Consider the following 6,000-nt stretch of genomic DNA (forward strand, 5'->3'; position numbering starts at 1 on the left):
GATGGGGTCCAGGGCAGCCTGTTATAGCCTGTTATAGAACTACCTGATTAGTAATTGGATGTGTTGGCTGGCATCTTTTTTTACGTGTTCGCTCCCCCTGATGTTAGAACCTGGCTACACCACTGGGGAGGGGAGCTTCCTAGACCTGTGCAGCTGGGGCTTGGGTGAATTTTGTGATACTGTGTCCCTCCCCAGCTACCACCCTGCAGTCCCCACTCCTGCACCATGCTGGGCAAGGGGCAGCCCCATCCCCAGTGAGGCTATGGTGAGGGGTGGCAGCAGGGGAGGCCACATGTGATGGCAACCTCCCCCCTCAATACCCACCATAGGGGAGGCGAGTGGGCTTTCTGAACCTGAGAGGGACCCTAGGAGCATGTGCAGTGAACTGCGGGGGAGAGGAGGGGTCCCTCCCCTGGAGCTTGCTGCTGCCAGGGAGGGTGGAGGGGAGTCCTCTTTGGCCCTAGCCCTGGGGCAGCCTGTCTGCACCCCAAGTTCCTTATCCCCAGCCCTGCCCCAGAGTCCTCACCTGACGGGAAAAACACGCAACTTAAATTTGGTGGTCAGTTTAGAGTATCATAGAGTATCAGGGTTGGAAGGGCCTCAGGAGGTCATCTAGTCCAACCTCATGCTCAAAGCAGGACCAATTCCCAACTAAATCATCCCAGCCAGGGCTTTGTCAAGCCAGGCCTTAAAAACCTCTAAGGAAGGAGATTCCACCACCTCCCTAGGTAACCCATTCCAGTGTTTCACCACCCTCCTAGTGAAAAAGTTTTTCTTAATATCCAACCTAAACCTCCCCCACTGCAACTTGAGACCATTACTCCTTGTTCTGTCCTCTGCTACCACTGAGAACAGTCTAGATCCATCCTCTTTGTAACCCCTTATCAGGTAGTTGAAAGCAGCTATCAAATCCTCCCTCATTCTTCTCTTCTGCAGACTAAACCATCCCAGTTCCCTCAGCCTCTCCTCAGAAGTCATGTGCTCCAGCCCCCTAATCATTTTTGTTGCCCTCCACTGGATTTTCCAATTTTTCCACATCCTTCTTGCAATGTGGGGCCCAAAACTGCACGTAGTACTCTAGATGAGGCCTCACCAATGTTGAATAGAGGAGAATGATCATGTCCCTCGATCTGCTGGCAATGCCCCTACTTACACAGCCCAAAATGCTGTTAGCCTTCTTGGCAAAGGCCAGAGGAGGGAGTGTTAGTGCCTGTGCGGACTTCTGGGAAGTGCATGGTGTGGAAGGGGATGCTGGGATGCTCTGGAACCACTCCTTCAAAGCCAGTCAGGACTCTGGGAGAGCCTCCTCTCTGAGCAGACTGTCTCCAGGGCAAGAAGCTTACACCTTCCTGGGTCTGACCTCAGAGCATTCAGCATGCCCTTCCACACCATGCATTTTCCGCAGTGAGTCCACCCAGGCGGGGTCCTGGGGCAGCCAGAGGTCCCTGCACCCGTACTCCGCAGTCAGATGTGACTCTCAGCCAGACTGTAAAACAGAAGGTTTATTAGATGATGGGAACACAGTTTAAACAGAGCTTGTTGGTACAGAAAACAGAACCCCTCTGTCAGGTCCATCTTGCGGGGTGGGGAGCCCAGAACCAAGTTCTGAGTCTCTCCCCATTTCCCCAGCCAGCTCCAAACTGACACTCCCTCCTCTGGCCTCTGTGTCTCTTCCGGAAAAGAAGGCCACCTGATCTCTTTGTCCCCAACACCTTCAGTTGGCATCTTGCAGGGGAAACTGAGGCACCCACACAGTATTCAGAGAAAATATTAAGAACATTCCCACTTCATCACAACAGGTGCAACAAAATATAATACTGTATATTGAAGTAGGCAAGTGCTGCTTCTGACTTTCCACTTTTAATTGACCCTTGTAATCTTGTGGCGCTGACGCGTTGTAGCTTCATTTTATATCGGCTTACAGGGCTGGAGCGGGGGGGCACCACCATTTTGGGCACCACCAAAAATTATACAAACCTGCCGCCTATGCCACAGTGCAACGCTCCGGAAGTCGATGCTAGCCTCAGTATTGTGGACGCAGTCCGCCGACTTAATGCACTTAGAGCATTTTGTGTGGGGACACACACAATTGACTATATAAAAACCATTTCTAAAAAAACAACTTCTATAAATTCGACCTAATTTCATAGTGTAGACATACCCTGAGTGTCTCATAATCATGAATGGAATTTGTCACTACAGCACCCTGTGAGGCAGGGAATTATCACTCCCATTTTACGGATATATTATTCCCTTATCAGCAATTCCTCTGTCCCAGAACATGCATTTGTATCCATTCCTATTGTTTACTAATTTACATGTACTGCTTTACCCTCATCTGTATATTTTTATACTATTTTGAACAATTCTAGCAGGTTAGCCTGTGACCTTTCAGAATATAGCACAGAGCAAAAAATCAGTGCCACCTGGTTTCAGCTATTCCAGGGGTCGGCAACCTTTACTATCAAAAGAGCCATTTTGCCCCCTCTTCCACTAAAGAAAAATAGTCTGGAGCCGCAAAACATAACACTGCTTATAAACTTTTAAAAGTTTTAATCTTTTTTTAATTTTACCTGTTACAACAACAGAATACAACAAACAGAAGTGCAGTGTGCATGTGTAGGCCTACTTTGAAATAAATTAAACACTGAACTATGCAGGCCTTTTTGAGTCCTTCCTGTATTTGTGTAAAATTAAAATAAAACGTAGCCCACTTTAATATAAAAAAAATATAGTTGCAGCTTAGCAGTTTTAAAAAAGTAAACATAAAATTAGGAACGTTTTTTGACAAGTCCATTTCAGTGTGCTCTCATCCTCTTCGGGTTTCTTTCTCAGCCAGCAATCAACTGAAGCACCTGAACATACAATAAAAAACTACATCAGCTCCGGGTCTGAAATAAATGTTTTTTTTAATAATAATAGCCTATTAAATGCTAGTGTTCTCACCTGTTTAATGTGACTTCTGTTTCTGAAGCTTGATGCTGATCTTCCCTATGTCGGGGCTGTAAGATGTGACTTTGATCTTCACACAGGACTGTAGGCTCTCATTTGTGAGGCGGGAGCGATATTTGGACTTTATGAAGTTCATGCTCGAGAAAACTTGCTCGCATAAGTATATTGAGCCAAAGATGGACAGGACTCCAAATGCATACTTTTTCATGTTCATATACGTGTCGGGAATGGCACTGCATGTTTCAAAAACAAGTTTGTCGGGTTTGGGGGGGGTTTCAATATCATCCCATTTGTGCTCTTTAGCGAGAGTGGCCTTCTGACGGGCGACTTCTTCGAGATCCGCTGTCAGGCTTTTGAACTTGGACACCCATAAGTCTTTATACGCTCTGTCGCCAGTTCAATTTCAAGATCGGGCTGACTTATCCCTGTGAATGTGGATATGTTCAGCAGGGATGGGTCGATGTCCAGCGGTGTGACAGGGAAGGACAGAGTGTTTTTTTCCTTTCTGAACTCGCTGAATCTTTCTCCAAATGCAGCTTGCATTGCCATAATTGCATGGTGTAAATAATCACAATTTATGTGATTGTTCTCTTCTTTGAACTCTCTCAGGGAGGGGAAGTGAGAGAGCGTACCTCTCTGTACATCTCTGGCAAACACTGTCATCTTGCGCTCAAACGCCAGAACATCCTCCAGCAACTGCAGGGCTGTGCTTCCCTTTCCCTGGAGATTTTTATTCAGCGTGTTTAAGTGACTTGTCATATCCACCATGAAATAAAACTTTTCCAGCCATTCGAGGTCTCCCAGTTCGGGATAGTTGAGGCCTTTGCTTTCCAAGAAGGTTTTCACATGTTCCAGACAAGCAGCGAAGCATTTCAGCACGTCTCCCCTTGACAGCCACCGAACTCTATTGTGCAGCAGGAGATCCAAATATGCGCTCTCGACTTCATCTAACCATGAACAAAACTGTCGGTGGTTTAACCCGTTTGCAATTATTTTGTTCACTATCTTAATAACGAGGTTCATCACTTCCACACATTCAGGGGGGAATGTTTGAGCGCACAGTGCTTCTTGGTGCAAGATGCAGTGAAACGTCATCAGCTCTCGATCCAGCGACTTTTGAAGTAAATTCACAAAGCCCTTCTGTGCTCCTCTCATACTGGGTGCACCATCAGTAGACACTGACACCAGGTGAGTGGTGTTTATTCCTTTGGCTTTTAGACAACTCAAAACAGTCTCACAAATGTCCTGTCCCCGCGTTTGGCCCTTTAGTGGTATGAGTTCAATCAGTTCTTCCTGCGGCCCATCAGAGTTCACATATCTGCATAACAGTGCTGTCTCCTCAATATCGTTTACATCACTTGACTCATCACAGGCAATTGAATATGCTTGAGCTGAATTGATGTCATCAATTTGCTTACTGGTGATGTTTGTTGCCATTTTAATGGTCCTGTCCTTGACGGTCTTTGCAGAGAGAGGCATTTCTTTAATTTTCTGAATAATTTCCTGTTTGTTTTTGAATTCGGAGAATAGATGCTCTGATATTTTTATGAATGATTCTTTCATGTATTCTCCGTCTGTGAACGGCTTCCCCCTCCTTACGATCTCATGAGCTGCCACAAAACTAGCAGCTGTAGTTGAGTTTGGAGAGTTGATCCACTTCTTGAAAGTATGTTTGCTCTGCTCAACTTTCCGTAGTAGTTCCGAAATCGCTCTCTTTCGCCCATCTTCAGTTGGGTACTTTTCAGAAAATGCTGAGTGCTTGTTTTGAAAATGTCTTTCAACGTTACATTTTTTGTTGTTTGCTAATTTCTCGCCACATATCAAGCACACAGGTAAGCCAGCGTCGTTGGCAGTGAAGGCAAAGGAATCTGTCCATGCAGAATTAAACTCTCTATTTTCTTCTGAGATTTTTCTTTTTCGGGATGTATTCATGGTTGGCTTACCGCGGGGGTCGCACACTCAAGAAGCCGCCTGCAGGTAAAGGCAAGGGCTATAGACGTGGATGTGACGCATATTTTAATTGACAAATTATAAAAACTTTTTAAAAGTTCGATGTTAAAGTATCACCTCGAACTCCAAGATAACTGTGCAACAAAATAAACAAAAATAAAATAATATATAAATAAAAAATTAATAAATAACCGTTATTCTTTTTTTTTCTTTTTTTTTTCTTTTGTCAAGGCCGAAGGGAGCCACAACAAGGAGGCTGAAGAGCCGCATGCGGCTCTGGAGCCATGGGTTCCAGACCCCTGAGCTATTCCTATGCAGAATTGTCTCTGTATCCAATTTGCGTATCTGACTGTACAACACAAAGCTTTTCTTGTACTAGAGTACATTTGCTGGCACCTTTGAAAGGTTTCATGTGCTAAAATATGTGACCCTGTGAAAGTCAGAGCACCAGGGAATCACAGAATAAACAGGTTGGACGTTCAGACAAAAGAATTTAATTGTTTCCTTATTGAGCAATGAAATGAACACTAGCAGTAATCCTGGAGGAGGGGGTGAGAATTGACAATAGAAAATATTGTTCAAACGTTAAATAAGGGACAAGCATTGAGACTAAATTATTAAGGAGGGGTAGAGGAGGAATTACAATTTTGCAGTATACAATTTTCACTTTTGCTTTCCATGAAAGAATAAATGAAAAATTTTCTTACCACGCAACAAAATCACTTGTAGTATAAGTCACAAAATATATTATGTCCCTTAAAAACATCCTGCTCAGCAGCTGATTTCAAAATTTAATTCCTTAGAGATTACAGTGCTTTGCATTTTTACACCTTCATGTTCATCACCCTGTGGTTTAGGAGTACAAATAAATCCATAAGTATTACTCACAGCATTAGCAAAAAACAGATATATATCCAAGTTTTTCTATTGAAAAGGAAAAGTTAATAAATACAAGACATACGGGTAAATGAACAAACAGTGACGAGAGACTAGCATTTCCTGATATTATGAAAGTAACACTATTGACATGCACAAAGGAGGTAATTAATATTGAGTAATAAAGTGCTGCTTTCATGAGAGCTGTGTATTAAAAAGTCA

Source organism: Mauremys reevesii, linkage group 9 (genome assembly GCF_016161935.1).
Source record: "Mauremys reevesii isolate NIE-2019 linkage group 9, ASM1616193v1, whole genome shotgun sequence".
NCBI classification, from domain to species: Eukaryota; Metazoa; Chordata; order Testudines; family Geoemydidae; genus Mauremys; species Mauremys reevesii.